The 8,196-nt window shown below is 40.8% G+C and overlaps 1 long non-coding RNA gene across 3 annotated transcripts; it reads left to right on the forward strand.

Annotated features, from left to right (window-relative positions):
• The first annotated feature begins 5 nt into the window (after positions 1-5).
• LOC124286993 lies at positions 6-6,822 on the forward strand. 3 transcript variants are annotated; one of them, XR_006901166.1, is made up of 3 exons: positions 197-246; positions 420-1,831; positions 2,123-6,822. It is a non-coding gene; the product is annotated as an uncharacterized LOC124286993 (long non-coding RNA). The 3 variants fall into 3 exon arrangements; XR_006901165.1 differs by having other exon boundaries at positions 6-1,831; XR_006901167.1 differs by lacking the exons at positions 197-246; positions 420-1,831 and adding an exon at positions 1,842-2,025.
• The last annotated feature ends 1,374 nt before the right edge of the window (positions 6,823-8,196 follow it).

Consider the following 8,196-nt stretch of genomic DNA (forward strand, 5'->3'; position numbering starts at 1 on the left):
CTACATGTCAAGGGTCATGCCAACAGGTCAAGGTGATGACTGCATGTTATAGGTCACCTGCATATTGTGGGTCATTCCTACATGTCAAGGGTCACACCCACATGTCAAGGGTCATGCCAACAGGTCAAGGTGATGACCGCATGTTATAGGTCACCTGCATATGGTGGGTCATTCCTACATGCAGTGGGTCACATTCACATGTCAAGGGTCATGCCAACAGGTCAAGGTGATGACCGCATGTTATAGGTCACCTGCATATTGTGGGTCATTCCTACATGTCAAGGGTCATGCCAACAGGTCAAGGTGATGACCGCATGTTATAGGTCACCTGCATAGTGTGGGTGATTCCTACATGTCAAGTGTCACGCCACATGTCAAGGGTCATGCCAACAGGTCAAGGTGATGACCGCATGTTATAGGTCACCTACATAGTGTGGGTCATTCCTACATGTCAAGGGTCACACCCACATGTCAAGGGTCATGCCAACAGGTCATGGTGATGACCGCATGTTATAGGTCACCTGCATATTGTGGGTCATTCCTACATGCTGTGGGTCACATTCACATGTCAAGGGTCATGCCAACAGGTCAAGGTGATGACCGCATGTTATAGGTCACCTGCATATTGTGGGTCATTCCTACATGTCAAGGGTCATGCTAACAGGTCAAGGTGATGACTGCATGTTATAGGTCACCTGCATAGTGTGGGTGATTCCTACATGTCAAGGGTCACATCAACATGTCAAGGGTCATGCCAACAGGTCGAGGTGATGACCGCATGTTATAGGTCACCTGCATAGTGTGGGTCATTCCTACATGTCAAGGGTCACGTCCACATGTCAAGGGTCATGCCAACAGGTCAAGGTGATGACTGCATGTTATAGGTCACCTGCATAGTGTGGGTGATTCCTACATGTCAAGGGTCACATCAACATGTCAAGGGTCATGCCAACAGGTCGAGGTGATGACCGCATGTTATAGGTCACCTGCATAGTGTGGGTCATTCCTACATGTCAAGGGTCACGTCCACATGTCAAGGGTCATGCCAACAGGTCAAGGTGATGACCACATGTTATAGGTCACCTGCATATTGTGGGTGATTCCTACATGTCAAGGGTCACGCCACATGTCAAGGGTCATGCCAACAGGTCAAGGTGATGACCGCATGTTATAGGTCACCTGCATATTGTGGGTGATTCCTACATGTCAAGGGTCATGCCAACAGGTCAAGGTGATGACTGCATGTTATAGATCACCTGCATAGTGTGGGTGATTCCTACATGTCAAGGGTCACATCAACATGTCAAGGGTCATGCATACAGGTCAAGGTGATGACCGCATGTTATAGGTCACCTGCATAGTGTGGGTCATTCCTACATGTCAAGGGTCACGCCACATGTCAAGGGTCATGCCAACAGGTCAAGGTGATGACCGCATGTTATAGGTCACCTGCATAGTGTGGGTCATTCCTACATGTCATGGGTCACGTCCACATGTCAAGGGTCATGCCAACAGGTCAAGGTGATGACCGCATGTTATAGGTCACCTGCATATTGTGGGTCATTCCTACATGTCATGGGTCACGTCCACATGTCAAGGGTCATGCCAACAGGTCAAGGTGATGACCGCATGTTATAGGTCACCTACATAGTGTGGGTCATTCCTACATGTCAAGGGTCACGTCCACATGTCAAGGGTCATGCCAACAGGTCAAGGTGATGACCGCATGTTATAGGTCACCTGCATATTGTGGGTCATTCTTACATGTCATGGGTCACGTCACATGTCAAGGGTCATGCCAACAGGTCAAGGTGATGACCGCATGTTATAGGTCACCTGCATATTGTGGGTCATTCCTACATGTCAAGGGTCACGTCCACATGTCAAGGGTCATGCCAACAGGTCAAAGTGATGACCGCATGTTATAGGTCACCTGCATAGTGTGGGTCATTCCTACATGTCATGGGTCACGTCCACATGTCAAGGGTCATGCCAACAGGTCAAGGGGATGACCGCATGTTATAGGTCACCTGCATAGTGTGGGTCATTCCTACATGTCATGGGTAACATCCACATGTCAAGGGTCATGCCAACAGGTCAAAGTGATGACCTCATGTTATAGGTCACCTACATAATGTGGGTCATTCCTACATGTCAAGGGTCACGCCCATGCCTGCATTTGCCATTCAATGGCTGCTTCATCTGGTCATTTACGTGGATGTCTGTACACATTGTAACTAGTTGTGAAGTTCACAGTATACCATTTCTGTTTCAAAAATAATATTTCCATGGGTAATAAGGTAAACACTAGTTTTATTTTTCTTCATATTTTTCAGTGCGGCAAAAATCAACCAGTTAATTTTCTGTTTTAGTTATTCATTCATTTTCCGGAGAGAATCTCATTGCACAGTTTTAGTCTACTCCAGAAAAATGGAAGTTGTAACAGATGTCTGTCTGATCCCTAGTTGCCATGGTTACATGTTGAAAACACTTGACAAGAAGGCAATAATTACTGTATCTCATCACCCATATACACGATACTCTTGTTAAAATTTATACACACCTGCTGTAACAGATCAGTAAAGTATTCTAAGAAATTAATGTATGCTAATATTCTTGACATACAATGTTCGCAGTAAGTGTTTGTTAGTAGTGCGGCCATTACGGTTGTGACCTGAGAAAACTTATCTCTAATTTTTTGTCTTAACAAACTGGTCGAATATGCCTCAATTTTGAGGGGGCTAAGGTGACCCAGGTTCCCTAAATTTTAGTGCATCCCTTAGCCATGCCATGTGATTGTAGGTTCAAATCTCAAATGTTTAGGTTTGGCAGCAACAAACCCGTGTACTAGGGTTTCACCAATCGTTAAATGACAAATACAAAGTAATGCATTATTTCAGGATTTTCTCCCAATTAAGATGACGCGTTAAAACTGAAATATTGTTTAAGGCAACGTGTAACTAAACTCACATAATTTCTACATTGTGACTCCTTGAAATGTAGCCATACTTTTGTTTATCAGGAAAAATATGTTGTGTCAGTTTATGTTGTTAAAGGCAGCAGTGATGTCTCTAGACCAGGAGACGACGTGCACAACGTGACCTTAGCACGTGATCACATTTTGCACGTGGTTCCAGGGTTGTCACGTTAGTACTAGGGGTGAAACGATACATCAGGGTCACGGTATCTTACCTATCGCGATATGCATGTTTACAGCAAATAGTATTGAAACTTCTTGAAAATACATACTTCTGAAGAAAAGTTAGCTGTTGACTGTTGTAGGGGCAAGTTTTAGTATTGAGCTTTAAAAGCTAATAATGACACTTTGAACGGCATTTAGAAGTGATACACTGACTGACTGAGTTTGGTTTTACGCCGCTTTTAGCAATATTCCAGCAACATCATAGCGGGGGACACCAGAAATGGGCTTCAAACATTGTGCCCATGTGGGGATTCGAACCCGGGTCTTCGGCGTGACGAGCTAACGCTTTAACCACTATGCTACCCCACCGCCCCAGAAGTGATATACATAAAGACGACAGTTTATGGATGTCACCTTCTTTATTACGAGAAAAACGTTTTGGAGTATATTCTTACACTTTCATCAATCACCTGAAATGTCGTGTTCCTCAGAATTTAGACATTGACATCCATCTTGCTTTAAATTATGTCACTGACAAAAATGCTGGGTGGTCTTGATAGAGTAGCAATTAATATATTTTATATTTTTGAGTATTGTCCTGTATCAGTAGCCTCGTGGCTCAAGTGTACTCTCGTCACGCCGAAGATTTGGGTTCGATTCCCCTCATGGGTACAATGTGTGAAGCCCATTTTTGGTGTCCCCCGCCGTGATATTGCTGGAATGTTGCTAAAAGCAGCGTAAAACCAGTCACTCACTCAGTACAGAAAGAAACTTTATGTATTGTATCGTGCGAAAACTCAAGATGCACAGTCGTATCATTTCACCCCTAATTAGCATCCTATTTTCACACCTCATATCCAGTCATACATAGACAAGTTCATTTCAGTTTCATGCGTTTAAGTGTGTAGTGTGTCATATATATCGTTGTCTTTCAAAATGTTTATTTTCATTATGATGTAACCAGGACACCGTCCTATAGAGCAATCTGAGCGTTATGTCTGTCGCACCTCGATTGCTTTGTGGGCCTTGTTTCTTTATGTTAGCATGTTTGTAGTCATTACAATCTTCACAGATCCTCATACGCTGAAGTACCAATGTGCATGTGGAAATTCTTTGCTGGATATATTTGGAAGGGAGGACAAGATGGAATAAGGGTCCTTCATTGCATTCAGTTATTGGTTTGACAGTTTTCAGACATGTTATAATGGCCAACAAGAAGTATTTGCAGTATTCAGCAAAGTGGTCCTGTAATCGTCACATGGCTAACTTCTAAACCAGTCTTTTAGTAGTGAGTGAGTTTAGTTTTACGCCGCGCTCAGCAATATTCCAGCTCTATGGCGGCTGTCTGTAAATAATCAAGTGTAGACCAGACAGGCTAGCGGGCCAGTGGCTATTTCGAACACTGTCATAGACTGCTGTCATTTAGCTGGGCCATTGCTGATGTTAAACAAACAAGGAGAATAATCGATATGAGTGCCACTTACTCAGACTGAAAATTTACATCACCCTCTGAGGACATGTTTGCAGAAAATGAAATCCGTTTCATACAAACAACTATAAACAAATCTAATGTCCTTTCTAACAATTTCTAAAGCATTTACAAATTTCTGAAATTATGCTGATCATGGGCCCTTATTATACCATGCCCTTTCCCATGTCAAAGAGTATATTTTTAATAACCAATCAGAACGGAGATCCTCATACAGCTGTTTAATATTTGTTTACTGTTTTCATTTGGCCATGGATCTAAATGAGATGTTTTTACCTGATAGTTCCAGTTATTCACCCTATCTTATCTGAGCACCAAGGAACCTACACCTTGAAGTGTCTTGTGTGAGTTTTCATGTCTACAAATCACGATTTTTGAATCTGGGTTGGTAAAGAAATGAAGCACAAAGAATGATGTCTTACTAAGGAACCCTTGCTTTCTTCATCCAGATTAGACAGTCTCATGATATTCATGTAGAAATGTGTTGTATCAAATTCAAAATGATTTTTCTGAGAATGTTGTTTTTTCAGTTAGTTATCTTCATATCATTTCATTTAGATTCAAGGCTGAACTGAAGTAAATTTTTGACAAGTCAAAAAGTACTCTTGAGGTATGTGAATTGTGAGAAAGCTTTTGTAGGTGTGATTGGTGTTAAATATAAATTTTGTATTTGCTCTTATGTGATATTTGTTTTCAGTGAAAAGATTGATAGTGCTAAATTATTTTTTTCCAATAAACTTGATTAAACTGTTTCTTTTAAATCTGCATTTTAAATGCATATGGTCCCATAAGGCAAATGTTTTGTTAGGAAACTATTTCATTGAAATTATGAAAAACAACAACATTAGTTCTGTCTCATTTCAGTTCAGTATTATAAAATACAGCTTGACTTCCACTTTTGTAGAATTATGAATCCACCTTGGGCTAAAGTTATAAAAAGATATGCATAGTTTAAACATGAATGTATGCATATATTTATCAAACTTATATTTGAAGATGCATTCTTAGGAACATACCTCGGCTTAACCTAACAAAGTTTAAAGGATTGTTTGATATTTGGCATATTGGCTAGAACAGTCCATGATTAAAACGAATTCAGTAAGTTATTGTTTGAAATATTTAAAAATAGTTTGAAAGAATTGGATGAATCTGATTTTGAATGCAAGTTTCTGTCTCTATGCAGTCCAATGCAATTAAGATGTCTGATAATCCTGTTGTTGAGGATTGACAGTGTAGAGTTGTACACATGTATGGCAGTAGAATAGCTCATCAGTGGATGAGTTACCATAGAAACTGATGTCATCATGGTACGTTACAGTTTCACTATCCAGGATGAAAGGAAGTAAACATTAAAATGTAAATTTAAATTCTAATATTAAGGAAAATGTCCTTATTTCATATCTGACATTGAGAATCAAAAGTTTGAAAACTTGGCCCTGTTCTACAAAATGATCTTAGTGCTAAGATGATAGTTGGGTCAAGGGTAGTTGTACTAAGATCCCTTTGTGTTATGGGGCCCAGGGCCCAGTTTCATGAAGCAGTCTTAGCACAAGGGCTCTTGCATTCATCAATTATGAAACGTGATGCATAAAGATTGCTTTGTGAACATATCCCTCACCAGAAAGCACAATCTGCCTCTTGCATTAAGGTGTAGAAGGGCCATTATTTTGAACACAGTACCTGCAAATCGTAAAATAGTTTTTATTATTTTGACCAAACTATCATAACTGGCAGTATGGTTAGTGAAAATTTGCAAACCATATTTTTAAAAATGTGTAGCCTAAGTCACTGTCCCAGTTAAGTTGATAACTATGTTGATGCTATGTTATTATCCTTAAAAATCTCATCCTTTCAAAAAGGGAATATTTGTGATTTGGTTTAACAGGTGAGAGAACCAATAAGCATGGCTATATTCACAGAACAAGTCGAGCATTTCAGCCTGTACATAGCAATGGACATGAATGTATTCATCATCCTTACCATTATCATGCCTTGTGTAAATAGCGAGATACATGTTTGTGTTCATGAATTCATTATGAGTCACAGACCGAATGGATTGGCTGGACTTGGACTGTCGATATCTTTTTGAGACTTTGTGAATGCTACCCTGTACTTTATTTACATCAGTTTGGTGTGCTTGGATTGTTTAGGTGAATGTTGATATCAAATAAACCAGATTTTCAATCATGGATATCACTGTCTTTGTTTTTAAATGCTGGAGTGAGTGAGTGCGTTTAGTTTTACGCCGCACTCAGCAATATTCCAGCTACATGGCGGCGGTCTGTAAACAATCAAGTCTGAACCAGACAATCCAGTGACAAACAACATTAGCATTGATCTTCACAATTGATTACAATGACATGTGTCAACCAAGTCAGCGAGTCTGACCACCCGATCCCGTTAGTCGCCTCTTATGACAAGCATGGGTTACTGAAGACCAATTCTAGCCCGGATCTTCACGGGTCTTTAAATGCTGAAGTGAGTGAGTGAGTATGGTTTTAACGCCGCTTTTAGCAATATTGCAGCAATATTTCATGGCTGGGGACACAAATGGGCTTCACACATTTTGTACCCATGTGGGGAATCGAACCCATGTCGTCGGCGTTACGAGCCAACGCCTTAACCACTAGGCTACCCCATCGCGCCTTAAATGCTGGAAGTGATAGTGGACTATCAGGAATCATGCCTATGGGTTTCCTGGCATGAGTCCAACATGAGTGATGAAGCACGGGGCAGAGATAACATAACAGCATCAGCCATTGCAATGCTTATTTTCACCTGTGAAGATCCAGGTTAGACTTGGTCTTCAGCAACCCATGATTGTCAAAATAGGTGACTTATGGGATCAGTTGGTCAGGCATGATGACTTAGTTGATGTGTCATTGTAATTTGTATCCCCCTATGTGTAGATCGATGCTCATGCTGTTGATCACTGGATTGTTTGGTCCAGACTTTATTATGGCCAACGGTCATTTAGCTGGAAAATTGCCGACGTTAACAAACTTGTTTATCATTATCCAGACTTGATTATTTATAGACCGCCATCATATAGTTGGAATATTCCAGAGTGCAGCGCCAAACAGCAAACAAATAAAATAGTTCAGTTAAAGTAATGTAAATATATTAGGCTCTCCTTCTGCAGTCGAATCAGATGTGAAATCGGCCATCTTCACAGGTCTGTGAACTGTCCCCTCCTCCTCTGTCATCATGAAGGCAAACAGGTGCTATGTGGTGGAGTCACTAGTGTTTGCTAATGAATCAAGTGAAGGCCTTGTAGCAGTGACTGGGATATAGGCACTAAGCTTACATCACACAAATGTTTCTAGCTTAAATATGTGTGCTACATGTAGTACAACCCTGTGCCTGGTCAGTCTGAACACCACAAGTACCAGACAGTGGTAGGGTGTACATAAACCTCATGCACTCACACCAGTGGCAGTCTGAAAAATATTCCAGCCAAGATCCACACCATTAGGCCAGACCAATTTTATTTCTTGTTTTACGGATCTGCCTGTCTTATTTTTTCAAGAATAAGAAAAAAAATATAATTAATTTTCCCTGCTCA

Source organism: Haliotis rubra, unplaced genomic scaffold, assembly GCF_003918875.1.
Source record: "Haliotis rubra isolate DU_JTF1 unplaced genomic scaffold, ASM391887v1 Scf398, whole genome shotgun sequence".
Taxonomy (NCBI): domain Eukaryota; kingdom Metazoa; phylum Mollusca; class Gastropoda; order Lepetellida; family Haliotidae; genus Haliotis; species Haliotis rubra.